Source organism: Varanus komodoensis, unplaced genomic scaffold (genome assembly GCF_004798865.1).
Source record: "Varanus komodoensis strain SLA01 unplaced genomic scaffold, ASM479886v1 scaffold113, whole genome shotgun sequence".
NCBI lineage: Eukaryota > Metazoa > Chordata > Lepidosauria > Squamata > Varanidae > Varanus > Varanus komodoensis.
Genome location: NW_025335325.1, coordinates 232,414 through 247,912, shown reverse-complemented (window position 1 = coordinate 247,912; position 15,499 = coordinate 232,414).

Sequence of the window (15,499 nt, the reverse complement as noted above, 5' to 3'; positions counted from 1 at the left end):
CTTGTGAGGACTGCCTACCAAACCCATCTGGGTGATGCTGTTTAAATTAACTCTTTATGCAAGGCCAGGAAAACTAGCAATATGTGTTTGTTTTCACCACAGCACCCAGGGAGAATGAGCTTTACAAACTCTCGCATCCGGGGAAGGTGAATGCCTGACACCCGTAGCAGAAGATGAACTGCATGAACTGAGGTTCTCTCTGCAAAGAAGGCTGCCTCTCCTAATTTTCTTTGGATCCATTTCCAGGTAGCTACAGAAGAGATTCCCTTTCATGGATCACTGCATGGTTTAGGACAGGAGAGCCTGAAAGAATGTTCTCCATGGGGTTGTGATGGGTTGGGCATGACTTTGTTACTAAACAACAACAAAGAGGAGTTTCACTCTGTTGTTGTCTAGAGCATATTATGCAGCACAATTACTTTTTAAAGTAGTGGGGAGATTGCTGGGTAAAGGACCTGAGTTTATTGAAGGAGCAGAGCCAAAAATGTAACTGAGAACTGAGCTTTTCTTTGTTTCCCCTTTTTGGAACCCCTTGGGAAAGTAATCAACTCTGACTTTCCTGAAATTATTCACCATTTTTGGATTTTGGAGAAGTTCTGGGCAAGGATTACTCCATGCAATAAATTTACAGCTGACTTTTAAGTTCTCAGTCCCTATTCTCAGAGCCCATCTCGGGCAACTGTAAAAACCACACAAGTGCTATTGCATGGAAAAGCCTCTCATTGTGAGCCGTCCAGAGATACAGAGTGATTGGAAGGGCTAGAAGTATCCCAAAAAATTAATAAATCTGCATCCAGTTTTGAGCACCTCCAGGTTGGAGCCCTTCAGGTGGGAAGGAGCAGGTCTCCAGCTCATCTGCTTCAATTCTATGAGGGGCTTGATGTCTGAAATCCAGAGCCTGCGTATTACCTGAAAAACATGCACAAGAAGCTAAGAAATTCTGGGCTCTGAGGACTGTTGTGGCCAAGAAGCTCAAACTGAGCCCAGAGGACTTCAACTAGAAAACTCACTCTAGTGTCCCCACTGTCTTATTTTGCTGTGCTTCTGGGTGGAAAGGAGTGCATTTTGGTGCTCTTTTGGCGGAGCCGGCAGTTAGAAAGGCTGACTCAGCCACTCTTGGAGCTCAAGCAATCTGTAATTAGTTCTTAGAGCAGAGCCTCACCTTCCCATCCAAGTATTGGATGGAGTCTGCCTGCGCAGGGATGGCAGGGCAGACTTTCCTCTTTAGGGAACTGTCAACATGAGAAATCTCACTCTCACTCTGCAGCTTGCATAGCTCCCCTCTGGATGAGGCCAGTGGAGAAACCCCAAGTCTGGCCTTCCCTTTTGGCTGAGGCCCTCCTGGCAAGACTCTGAGAGTCTCCTGCTCTATCTTCTTCCTTCTGAGCAGCATCTCCGACATGACCCCCCAGAGTGAGGCAGCTGGTGTTAAAGCAAACATGCATGCTAGATCCCTTTGAGGGAAACCTACGCTGCAATACCGAGGTACTGGACTATGGGCAATATACGGAAGTCAGCTTCCTTTGCATAGAAATATCTGCCAAGTAGTAAATTCCCACCAACGATCAGGTCTCCTGGCCTGTAATAGCCTCTTGGCTGTGGAAAAAGCCGGCTCAGAGCACAGTTGCTCCTCAGCATTGTCTCAGTGCCCTGAGGCAGGAACCAAAGCAGTGAGGCCAGCAAGATCATCAGCATCACTGCCAGAGCAACACGGACAGCAGTCACTCTATAGCCCCAGCCCACCAGGGAACTGGATCTTAAGGAGTGAGGTGCAGGTGCCAAGCGAGTGGCACAACCGCAGCCTCACAGGGAGGGGAGCAACCAACTCGTATTTGTACCAGGTGAGCTTTCTCTGGGATTTCCGTGTTATTGACCTGGACTGAAATCCCTGTGGAACTGATCAATAAGCTCTGTCATTTCCATAATTCCGGGGCAAAAAAATAACCACAGCCAGGAACCGCATCAATGGAAAACAGCACTGCATCACTCCTTTCCCTTCTGTATGCATAGGGACTTGAATTGAGTTGTCGTTTTCTGCTTTTTGACCTGCATCTTTCTGCAGCACCCCTGCCACACCATTCACAACGGAGACAAGCCTCAGACCAATGTTTAAGATATTGTAGGTTGAGGGGGAAAAAGGGGGTGTTTCCTGGTTGTAGCAGCAGGACTGGAAGAAAGGCCTGCAAATTCAGAAACCCTTGAATCATGCTGGGCCAACAGGATGGTCCACTGGCCTGGACCAATTGGATTAGTTGCTACATCCAGTCATTTGCCCAGCAGTTCAATTAAGTGGCCAGTCTCTGTATTGTTGTGGTTGGGAGATGCTGGGCCCCCAAAATGGACTGCTCAAACAACCATCAGCTAATTTATTGAATTATTTTCATTGTTATGCTGCCTAATAGCTAAGGCTGCTTGGACAGCCGACATGAGACCTCTCTAGGGGTAATCCTGCCCAGACTCTCCCAGGAATTGGACAGCGCTTGTCTCCCGATGTGAGAAAAACAGGCAGGATGCCCTTGGATGTGCGGCAGCAAGTCAGGAGTGGCTTGTAGAAGGGTTTTCATGTGTGCAGCACATTCAGAGATGCCAGGAAGTACTATGAGCATTTCGGAACACCCTCTTTGTTTCCTGCTGTAGAAGATCTCAGAAGAATGCCTGATATTTCTCTCAGGCAGTTAGCTCAGGAAAACAGACCCATGCCTAGCTGGGATTTATCACCCAACTCTCCTGAGATTCATTTCTGGCCTCTACTAAGGGGGTCACTGTCATGAAGTGGCTAAGATCCCTATGAGGTGAGGACAAATACAACGGCTCTGTCCAAAGGGGAGTTTCTAGTGCTCAGCAATTCCAGGGCCCAAGCAAGTCATTTGAATCACGCAGTCAAGGTTTAAGAGAGTAACTCACAACCCAAACTTGTTCAGGACAGAGTCCCAAGGTCACCAGAGTTGCCAAGGCCAAATCATTTACTGCAGGCTGCCGGGGGTGGCATGGGGGATCGAGAGGTCTGACATTGCCCCACCAGTCAGCACAGAGATTGTGAGGGGTGTGGAGGGCAGGGAATAAAGGGCTGAGGGTTAAAGCAGGAGAACATCTTTTGCTCCTCTCTCACTGATACTTCCTTTAGTGGAGAAGAGTTCTTTTCCTGCCTGAGTTTGGACTATAGACTAGAATTTACGGGATGTGGATAGAAGAGCAGAGCACTAGCTTTCTTATTTTCTTGTCCTTCTGTTGCAGCAAGGTATGAGGATCTTGGGAGGAAGAAGCATCTTAGGTAATTAATTGTTGGTTGCTTCTGTTGGTGTTGTTGGCAGGGGGGCAGAAAACCTAAGAAAAGTTATGGGTTTTCGGGCCCCCCTCCACCCGCTAACTGCAGGGATTTTTCCATTCTATGGGAAAAGGAGACCTGCCCTAGGACATGCAATTGATCCTGTTTGCAGATTTAATCTTGCCAGAGACTTCAGTCGCACTTCTGCCAGTTCCCCCGTTGTCTTCTTCGAAATTCCCACCTCTGACTATAAAAAGCAAGCACTGACACCTATTAAATTCTTTAACTCCGGATTGTTTTAATTATGTTTTACTCATGCTCTCCATGTGTCATAATGGTTTTCCAATGTTTCCCTGACAATGTCTCAATACCCCTGTATTTTCCTCGAGTGCTTCTATATTGTTCTTGCATCTCATTGTATTTTATCGTGTTGTAAGCCGCCCCGAGGTTTCGGCAAGGGGCGGCATAGAAATGTTATAATCATCATCATCATCATCATCATCTCACCCATTAAAAGTCCCATTCCCCTCCCTCTCATGTGTACATGACTGTGACCCCATAAAAATTCTGTGTACACTCTGTTTCCTCATAGTCATTCTTAAACTGCTACCCTTCAGCACTGTGGTAAGTTGAAGATCCCTGTTGCTGTAACTCAACTGTTGATCCCTGTTGCTGTGAATAAACTCCTGAGTGCTGGATGGTATGCATCCACTGAATCCAGGTGTACATTCCAAGTGTGTCTGGGATCCTGACCATCTCAGGACCCTGATCCACTCTGGTGCCTGGTTGGGCTGGAAGGATTGCCAAGGTGGAGCAAGACCATGATCCTGAGAGGAGTGCAGGGGCACAAGGTTGCAAGAGGTTTCGGCAAGGGGCGGCATAGAAATGTTTAATCATCATCATCATCATCATCATCATCATCATCATCATCATCTGCTAGTCTGCACACGCTCCCCAACCTGTACAGGGTCCTGTGCCCCAGAGCCATCCCTTTCAGCAAAAAGAGATGTAGAAACAGAAGTGAAACAGTGGAGAAAGAGGGGAAGTGCAGCAGTGTATACTTGGCAAGGGAGCAGAGTAATTACGTAGGCGGAGAAGGAAGCATCAATTTATTGCCCCTCATTCAGCCCATCACCCCATCAAGGCACTGGTTCAGGACCGACGGTGCCTCACCTGGATTTGATGAAAAGAGAATCGAGTTGGGTGTCATCAGCATACTGATGACTCCACAGCCCAAACCACCTGATGACCTCTCCCAGCAGTTTCACGTAGATGTTAAACAGCATGGGGAATAATATGGAACCCTGTGGCACTTCATCGCAAATCTGCCATGGTCCAGAGTCACAGTCCCTCGGCACCATCTTCTGGTAACGGCCGACCTGGTAGGAGCAGAACCACCACTATGCAGAGCCTCCTACTCCTAACCCGGCCAGTCCATCCAGAAGGATACCATGGTCGATGGTATCGAACGCCCCTGAGAGGTCCAGGAGAACCAACAGGGACGCACTCCCCCTGTCTCTCTCCCTGCACAGGTCATCATACAGGGCGACCAAGGCAGGTTCAGTACCATACCCGGGTCTGAAGCCGGACTGAAATGGGTCCAGATAATCCGTTTCATCCAAGAGTGCCTGGAGTTGTCCCACCACTACCTGCTCCAACACCTTGCCCAGGAACGGGATGTTGGCCACAGGTGTATAATTGGCGGCCACCTCCAGATCCAGGGACACCTTCTTCAGGACAGGCCTGACCACCGCCTCCTTTAGAGGGGTGGGGACCTGGCCCTCCATCAGTGAGGCGCTGATGACCTCCCAGACCAGGTACCAATCCCAGGTTTGGCTTTACTAAGTAGCCACAAAGGGCAAGGGTCAAGCAAGCAGGTGGTAGGATGTACCTGTCCAAGCACCTCGTCCACATTATCAGGCCACATCAACTGAAACTCAGCCAACAGTGCTGGACCAGACAGGGCTCTGGACACTTCCCATGATGGAACCCTATCAACTGCAGAGTCCAGCTTGTGATGAATCTGAGCGATTTTCTCCTCAAAGTTCTGGGCAAAGTTGTCACAGTGGGCGAGCGAGGGTGCCACTGGATCTGTTTTAGGGCCAGGATGTATTAGGCCATGCACCACTTGAAAAAGCTCTGCTGGACAGCATTGTGAGGAGGCAATGGAAGCAGAGAAGTATTGCTTCTTCGCTGCCCACACCGCCACAGCATAGGCCTGATAATGAGCATGTAAGCATGTTCAATCGGATTCATCCTGTCATTTCCTCCACCTGTGCTCTTATCACCTCCCAGCCACTTCCTTGACTGTAACTCAGGTGTATACCATGGTGATGAGTGGGCTCTGCCTGGCAGGAGAGGACACTTAGGAGTGATCATGTCGATTGTTCTGGTCATTTTCCCATTCCACAAATCCACCATCAACAGGAGCGCCAGCTTTATCAACTGGAAAATCCCCCAGAGCCCTCAGGAATCCATCTGAATCTATCTGACTCTGAGGGTGGACCATCTTAATGGGATCCACACCCTTACAGAGGGAAAGCCCAGGCCTGAGCTCAAACCTCATGAGGAAGTGATATGACCATGACAAGGGAGTCAGACACAAGTTTCTCACTTTGAGATAACCATCTTGCTGCCCCAGATCTCCCATTCAAAGTCTCCCCTTCCCTGCAAAAATCACATGACATGAACTCGATAAAACACTCTATGTTCTGTTCCTTGCAGTCAGACTTAAATTGGCTATCCCAAGGCACTGTTGTAATCACAGTGTATGTTTGCTGTCAAGAAAGTATTGGAGGCTTGACTTCTGGCACTCCATCTGAGTTCCTGAGATTCATTCCTTGCAGGTTTGAAATCCTGAAAGATTTGGTGATCAAGGTGGGATCCAAAAGCTCTCCTGCTGTTCCCTTCCTCCTCCATAAACAACACCAGCTACTTTTGTAGTCAACACAAATAAGAATTTGCTAGGAAAAAACATATATTTACCCAAATGCAAGGGGGTGAGGTTTGGTTCTACATAACAATGGTGTGCATCTTGCAGGCATCACATAAAGTGTTGGATAAGCAAAGACTGGAATGCAGAATAGTGAGTAGCGTATTTCTCACAGTGGGGATTTTCCATACAGAGCAAAACCGCTCAAAGCATATTGAAATATACCTGGCATCCTATAGCGTCTGATGATTGAACGTACTCGACAAACTAGGAAACGTCCATCTTCTGAAAGATGGTAGGCATGTCGTGGGTGGATCCGGCTGGTGCCAGGGGTCAGACTAGATGGCCCGGGAGACCCCTTCTGACTCGTTCTGTTTCTGTTTCTGAAGGAGCTTGTCAGTCCATCTAGTTCCTTCTTTCTTGCACAGGTGCCCCTTCTTTGTGTACCACAGAATGAGTTGTTATGTGGGGAAAAAGAAGAAAGGGGCATTGCATTCATCTCCTTGTGGGCCTCCCTACAAGCGTCTTGGCAGACCAGTGTTCCAAAGAGGATGCTGCGTGAAGTGGTCCCGCCTCAGGCTGATTCACCTACTCTCCTCCTACAGTGCTTCTACTATATTTCTCTTCAGCCCATTCATGAAAGAGCTTGGGTCAGTCCAGAGAGAAGGTCCATCGGTTAAGCCTGAAGGAGCTGCTGGGACTTCTTCCGATTTGATTAGAGCGTTGGAATTTAACCCAGGAGCTGCCTTGGAAGCATTTACATCCGGAAAGCTGGATCCTTAAACCAAGGAAAAATAGATAATAGACAAACCAATTTTAAACAGGAACAGACGAACATTAGGAAAGTCCTGCTGGGCCAGACACAAGGACCGTCCAGCCCAGCACCCGTGCGCACAGAGGCAAACCAGCTGCTCACAGAACCCCAGAGCAGGACGGCTGCAAGGCTTCTTCCTGCCCGGCAACTGATGTGTACAGGCAGGCCACCTCAGATGAGGGAGGTTCCTAAGAAATGCGTCTAGCAAGACTACGTGTCTCCCTGTGTCACCAAAACACTCTGAATGCTTCATATAGATGTATTTGACCTTGAAGAGCTAACCTTTGTTCAGCTGGTGGATCCTTCCAACCTTCCACTTCTTGACACTGCTGCTGGAATCCTCACTCAGCCCAGTGTCTCTAGCATCCCAGCAGGACAAGAGTCAAGAACTACAGTCCTTCAAGCATCTCAGGAGCTCCCCTATCTTTTCAATTCAACAGATCTGGCCATGCAACTTGTGCATCATACTAAGCGTCTCTCCTAAGTTTAAGGGGGAAGCCCAAGACACCAAGCCTTGGCAAGCAATTGGGGTCATCCTGATATCTGTGGCTTGCTTGGTGTCCATGAGGCTTAGAAGCCATCTCTCTACTTAGCCGGTGTGGCCAGATGGACTGGCTTCCGAGACTAGTTCTAGGAGTGGCTAAGTAACTTCCCCATTTTCAATGGCTGGTGTTGCAAACAGCTGAGGGACAGAGGGGTTTGAAATATAGAAGCAGAAGAAAATGTGATCTGGTGCAACAGTGCCAAGAGAGACACTGCTGCGCACTGGCCCATGTGGTCAGCCGTGAAAAGCCAGCCTCTTTGGAGGGCGGGGGCATTCCAGGTCAGGTCTGGCCCCACCGCTCTCTACAGCCATTGGCACCTCCTGGACAGAAGCAAAAGGAAGGTGTTCCCCTCCCAGCTGTTCTCTGGAGGAGAAACAAGGTCTGCCCGAGGGCTACCGAGGCTGCTCTGCGTGACATGCTGAGCCACTGCAGGGAGGTTCAGCAAGGTTGTCCGACGTTGTTCACCGAGGGTGGTGTATATGTGCTGTATAACTTAGAGCAGGACCAAATCAATACTGGCGTTTACATGGTGGGACGTACATCTAGTCAGTTCTAGGCTGTGCACAACCAAGGGTGAAATACATAAAATGTAATAAGTTTGTAATAAATGTAATAATTGATGATGATGGTGACAACGATGGAGGATACACAAATTGTAAACAGAAGTACAAAAATAAAACGTGTGACTTGGTAGAAGGCATCTTCCAAATTTCCTTTTTCCATCTCAGATTATATTCATGTTGCTCTTGCATTCCAGTTCATCGTTAGCATCATCTTAATTTATTGTTTGCAGCTGACGGTCATTACAAGGTAAACACTTAAATGTATTTGTAGATGTACGGCCCAAATCACAAAAGTAACCCATATACATTTGTTTAACGTTACACTCTCAACGGTTCTGACCCCACTGCTCAGACCAGCTGCTCTTGCTGTTATGGAGCCCAGCACAAACAGGACTGTGGTCAAGAGGGCAAGTGTCTTTGTATCTGCCAGCAGCCACCTGGTCTGAACTTCATCAGAGGGACCTTCTTGCACAGTCTGAGAAGGAGAGCAAAATTTGACCCTGGGCAACCTGTACAATGGAACAGATGAAATTTAATGTGCCATGTTTTTACACCTTGACGGGACTGTTGGATGATTCCGTTGCTTTGGTTTCGGCACCAGTGCGGTTTCCATCCTCTCATGAAGTCCTCCCACATCCCATCAGCCATGACGCCTGGAATACAATCCCGTTTAGGATGGTGGGAGCAGATTTGCAGCAGTAGCAACAGCAGCAGCAGCATCTCCTCTTTCTCAGTATCTCTGTGGTGGCACCAAGGCAACTACAATGCCAGGTCTCTATGCTCAGAGAAACAGGGTGAAGCAAGGAAACCAGAGAACAGACCGTTATTTCTCATGGCGGTTTCTAAAACCAAACATCCATGCTGAAGATCCACAGCAGGGGTCGGAGGCCACGGCAGTCCATCCTCCTCAAGGAGCCACCGTGGCTTGTCAGGCCATGTGAGCTCAACATGCAATGAATGGTGGATGGCTGTGAAGATGGGAGATCTGTAGAGGCTCCACTCAAGGCAGAACAAGTTGAGCCAGTGCTGGAAATTTGTGACTATGGACAACGGTTCTGCCCCACTGCACCACAGAGAAGCACAGAGTGAGGCACATTGTTTTCCTCCTTCCAAGCGCAAAGGAAGCCCAGGGATCAAGGGTTCCGGAGCGTTCTCTAGCCGGGAATTATCAGAAGGAAAGTAATTCCGGAGGGAACTCCTGGGATATCCATCCAGTGAGCCACTAACACAGAAAACCTGTGCTAAGAGAAACGGGCCCAGTTTTCCATAGGGTTGGGGTGCTTTCCCGTCACTTGGAGCTGGTTATTCCTGGCCAAGGTCTTATTGCCCTGCGAGGGCCAGTGCAGTCATCACTGTTTGGGTACTCTTTGAATGCTGGCATAGGAGCGAAGGCCCTGATGCTGCACGCAAATTTCATCATGATTCAAAGAGATGGCTCTGAATTATGAGCTCCCCGGACTTGAAAACTTTCTTCTCCTGAGGCCCAGATTACTCAATTTGCATGTGTCTTTCCCTGAATGATTTCTGCATGCTGTTTGATCTACTAAAGGGTGCTCATGCTTCTATGTTATTTTTGCTGCTGCCACATTACAGTTTTAGCTCAATATTCTTCTTAGGAATCATGCACAAATGTTTATCTACCTTTAAGTTCAGCTTCAAATAGTTTAGTATATTCCTTTTATGTCCCCTTGCATTTCTGTTAATTTGGTTTCCTTTATTTCCTTTTATTATTTTCAGTTTTATTTTTACTGTAAATTTAAATTCTGATTTGCTAATGAATGATGAGTTGAAGTGAAGTGCGCTGCTGTTAATGTCAGATGCTGTGAACCACACAGAGAGCCTATGGAAGTGATGGCGAACCTTTTAGAGGCTGAGTGCCCAAACTGCAACACAAAATCCATTTATTTATTGCAAAGTGCCAACACTGCAGTAATTTTTTAAAAAAAGAAGCACCCAATACAAATCTATCCCTATACCAAAAATACCTAACACTATTAGTTAACACTAAAGAATTGGATATTCCCTGAATCAACCATCTACAGCAGTGATTCACAGCTGGGGTTCCTCTTGAATTTGAGACCACCAGAGCAAGGGGGCAATGTTCTACTGACCATCAGCTTTTGGCCTGGTCTGGAAAAAGCATTAGAGTGCATTTCCTACCTAGTCGGGGCTTCTGCTAAAATCACAGCCAGTCCAAGCAAATATATTTATACCCTTGCTCGTGTAGTCATACACTCTTCACAAACAACTAAATATGATGCTGCAGATTGAAATATGCCAGGGGGACAGCATAACATTAAAAGAATCTGAGTCTCTTAATTAGAACATCTCTTTGCTACGTAAATCTTACATATCAAATTTCAATTTTTCAAAAGAAAACTCAAAGCTAAAATCTTGTCTTAATAAAAATGAATGTATTAAACCTCACAGCAGTCCAAGCAAATATATATATATATATCCTTGCCAGCGCACTGACCAACCATGTGAAAGCTCAGACAAGTTGTGGCTAATGAGTTGCGGATCAGGACATCATCGCCTGGCACCACTACTCCTTTCCAGGCATGTGTAGTTATATATTTATTTGGAATTTTTGTATGCCATCCCATTCGCATAAGCCTCAGGATGACTTCCAACATCATAAACAAACAATCATACAAATATATATAAAATCTGGCTTCATCCTGGCTAAAAATTTAAAACCAATAAATAATAACAGTTATTAAAATATTGTTTAAATAAAAAGGTCTTGGCCTGGTGCCAAAAAACAAATGACAGTGCCAGGCAGACCTCCCATAAGTGGGATGTGTATGGCCCCTATGTGCGCTGTTATCTGATAGGTCCACCACCACTGGCAGTGGCAGGTGAGCCAAATAAACAAGCAAACAAACATATTCATGAACCAGGCTTCTCATGAGCTATGCTATTCCCCTAGTCTGAGAAAAGTCTGGGAGGAGACTTGGGGTGGTTTATTGCACAGCATCCCTCATCCAGCTTCTTGGGGTGACTTTCAGACCCCAGATTCACTTGTCTACGCAAAAGGAGACAGACAAGCTAGTCCTTCCAGAACATTACTAAATGCCTGATAGTAAAACATGCTCCCAAATTTTACCCACATTTCGTTTTTCTTAATGCAAAAAACATCTGAAGCATAAAATATTTGCATAATATGAGGTCAGTGAAAATGAGGTCAGTGAAAGGCAGTCTTAAATGCGTACATAACACAGGACTTAAAAGCACAATTCCCCCCCCCCCCCCGCTCCCGTGTCTAAGCACTGGTGCCAACATAGCGAATGGGGTGCAAGTGAGCGTGAAGCATTAGTACTCTTAAACATCAAAAATATCCATTTAACGTCTCTACAATTGTCTTAATACTCTATTTGGTGATGAGTAATACTTATAATATCTTTTAGAACATTTTTCTTTAAGTTAAATTACTAGTGTTTCATCTCACTTAAACGCCATTTAATCAAATATGGTTAGCTCCATATAAAAGCCCAGGTGTTTACAGTCTAACATATATCATCAACAACAGTAGCTTATTAGGAATACAGTAAAAGATATCCATTTAACAATCATACCTTTTAAACAGGATTTCATTAAGCTAAATTGCTACTATTTCACCAGCAGTAACTGCTTAGCCTTTCTACATCACATGCAAGCATATCAAGCTATATAAATCACCATTTTTTTATTTTTTGGAATAGAAATTTCCCTTATCTTCCCTTTGCACCCCTGCCAAGCTTACTTTTTCTTTTTCTTTACCCTTCTACCAGACCTTTCTGGTTTTTTTCCCCATTAAACCACCGTTATGTCTGTAATGGAGTCTTCAGCTGCAGCCACATAAACATAACCTCTTTTAAGTGGTCAGCTAAATTGTCCTTCTGTAAGATGACATGCAGATCCCATGGAAGCTTACTTCGTAATGTCTACAATAGATCATGTGTCTTGAGTTGTGGCCAAGCTGTCTTCTCCTTCTCCATTATAACATGCAGATCAGTTGCACTTATTTTCTTTCCAGTTTCAGATTTTCCTTCTGCTTGTTGGATATTTTGCATATTCTGTTCAGGTGAGAGTTGCTTATCTAAAGCCTGATCAATAGAAGTGACTAATTTATCAAAACCACTTTTTTGTTCAATTAAAAAACAATCAATTTGCTCTAAAACAATCTTCTGTCGTACTATAATCACCTGCTGGGATAGTTGCACAGCTGATAAAGAAGCCTGTATTTTGAGAAATGCCTTCCGTATTTCTTCCATAGTAGCAGTAGATTAGCAAAGCTTGGCAGGTGTCCAAGGATCCCAGGAACAAAGAGAAAAATGGTTGCCAATTCTTGGCAGTAGTACAACACAGATGAATAAAAGATTCTCTATTACTCAGTTCCACAGCACAATTATTCGCCCTTGGAGAGATAAAAGAAGATAAATCTTTTCCTTACTTACAAAAAGTTCTGTCTTTCTCTCCGTTATGCAATTTGCCACTTTTCAGCACTGTGGGGGGGGGGGGAGGTTTCATTCCCCCTCCATCTGAAGGGTTTAATTAACAAGAAATACAGCTTATTCCACAGGTATCATTGCAGAGAAAAGAAACAAAAATACGTTCCAATAGATCTGATGTGTTCACAAAAGCTGAAACAAAACTAAAAAAAGGTAGTATGTCGAGAATTTGAGAGGGCAGCTCTCCCTCCGGTACTACCCGGCTGAGAAGGCTTGATTTCCCCCACTAAATGTGGAATTGCCATTCCACATCATCTGGGGGATTTGCCAAGTAATCTATCTCCTACAGAGCTTAGATTGAGCCCCACGGCCCACCACCGGGCAGTTACCAGCGTGATAACGGAGGTTCGTTAATCACGTCTGTATCATTCCGAAGCCATACTTCTTTTCCGCATTAGTACTCTTACTGTTGTTGTTAGTTGTGAAGTCACGTCCGACCCATCGCGACCCCATGGAGAACCTTTCTGTTCTCAACCATCCGCTGGAGTCCACCCAAGCTCAGGCCGACTGCTTCAGTGCCTCCATCCAGCCACCTCATTCTCTGCCATCTCCTCCTTCTTTTGCCATCTATTGTTCCCAGCATTAGGCTCTTCTCCAGGGAGTCCTTCCTTCTCACTAGGTGGCCAAAGTATTTGAGTTTCATCTTCAGGATCTGGCCTTTAAAGAGCACTCAGGGTTGATCTCCTCTAGGATTGACCGGTTTGATCGCCTTGCGGTCCAAGGGATTCGCAGGACTCTCCTCCATTCAAAGGCATCGATCCTTCGGTGCTCAGCCTTCCTTATGGTTCAGCTTTCACAGCCATACATTGCAACTGGGAAGACCATAGCCTTGACTATGTGCACTTTTGTTGGCAGGGTGATGTCTCTGCTCTTTACTATGCTGTCTAGATTAGCCATAGCTTTCCTCCCCAGGAGCAAGTGTCTTTAATTTCTTGGATGCAGTGACCATCTGCAGTGATCTTGGAGCCCAGAAAAATAAAATCTGTCACTACCTCCATTCCTTCCCCATCTATTTGCCAGGAAGTGAGAGGACTGGATGCCATGATCTTAGTTTTCTTAATGTTGAGTCTCAAGCCAACTTTTGCACTCTCCTCTTTCACCCCCATCAAGAGGCTCTTTAGTTCCTCTTCACTTTCTGCCATGAGAGTGGTATCATCTGCATATCAGAGGTTGTTATTTCTCCCGGCAATCTCAATTCCAACTTGTGATTCATCTAGCCCCGCCTTTCTCATGATGTGCTCTGAATATAAGTTAAACAGGCTGGGCGACAGTATACAGCCTTGCCAAACTCAATCAAAGGCTTTAGCAGTCAATGAAGCAGAAGCAGGTGTTTTTCTGGAACTCCTTAGCTTTCTCCATGATCCAGCGTATGTTGGCAATTTGATCTCTAGTTCCTCTCCCTCTTTGAAACCCTGCCTGTACTTCTGGTAGTTCTCGGTCCACATACTGCTGGAGCCTAGCTTGCAGGATTTGGAGCATAACTTTGCTAGCATGTGAACTGAGTGCAATGGTGTGGTAGTTTGAACATTCTTTGGCATTGCCTTTTAGAACTGGAATGTAAACTGACCTTTTCCAATCCTGTGACCACTGTTTTTTCCAAATTTGCTGGCATATTGAGCGCAGCACTTTTACTGCATCATCTTTTAAGATTTTGAATAGCTCAGCTGGAATACTGTCACCTCCACTGGCTTTGTTGTTGCTCAGACTTCCTAAGGCCCATTTGACTTCACATTCCAAGATGTCTGGCTCGAGATCAGTAACCATCCCATTGTGGTTATCATGGTTCAGCTCTATCTTTTATAGTTGTTCTGTGTAATCTTCCCACCTCTTCTTAATCTCTTCTGCCTGTTAGGTTCCTGCCATTTTGGTCCTTTATCATGCCCATCTTTGCCTGAAATGTTCCCTTCATATCTCCAATTCTCTTGAAGAGCTCTCCAGTCCTCCCTATTCCATTGTTTTTTTCTTTCTTTGCACTGTTCATTGAAGAACGCATTCCTCTCCTAGCTAGGAATTCTGCATTCAATTGGGCGCACCTTTCTCTTTCTCCCTTGGCCTTTCGCTCCCCTTCTTTCCTTGGCTATTTGTAAAGCTTTCTCGGATAGCCATTTTGCTTTCTTGCATTTTTCTTTGGGATGGTTTTAGTTGCTACCTCTTGTACAATGTTGCGAACCTCTGTCCAGTTCTTCAGGCACTCTATCAGATCTAATTCCTTAAATCTATTTGTCACCTCTACTGTATATTCATCAGGAATGTGATTTAGGTCATCCCAGAGTGGCCTAGTGCTTTTCCCTTTCTTCAATTTAAGCCTGAATTTTGCAACAAGAATCTCATGATCTGAGCCACAGCCAGCTCCTGGCCTTGCTTTGAGCAGGGGTCCTCAAACTATTTCACCAGGGGGCCAGTTGAAAGGTGCTGGTGCTGGTTGCGGGCCGGAAAGATTGTGCCAACCAAGAGCACAGGCTTGGGGAGGCAGGGTGAGGCGAGGCCCAGGCATGTGATGTAGTGGCTTGCTCAATTGGAGATTTTCTCCTAGCAAGTCCAAAAATATCTCATGAGCAAACCGCCACCTCCCTGCACGGGGGGTGAGGCAGGCCACGGTGGGCGAGGGGGGACAGTTGCACGGGCACATGCATGGCACATGGCCAGCACATTGAAAACCTCTGAGGCAGGCCAGATAAATGGCCATGAACCTTGGTTCCCTGAGCTTGGTTCCCCTGGAGCGCGTCCTGCCTTCCTCTGCAGGGGAGAGCAGGTCTCTCCCCACCTCCATGTGACACCCCCTCACATACCTGCATGTCGCCAACAGATCCCCTCTGAGTCTCCTCTTCTCCAGGCTGAAGAGACCCAGTTCCCTCAGTCTCGCCTCATACCGCTTCCCCTGCAAACC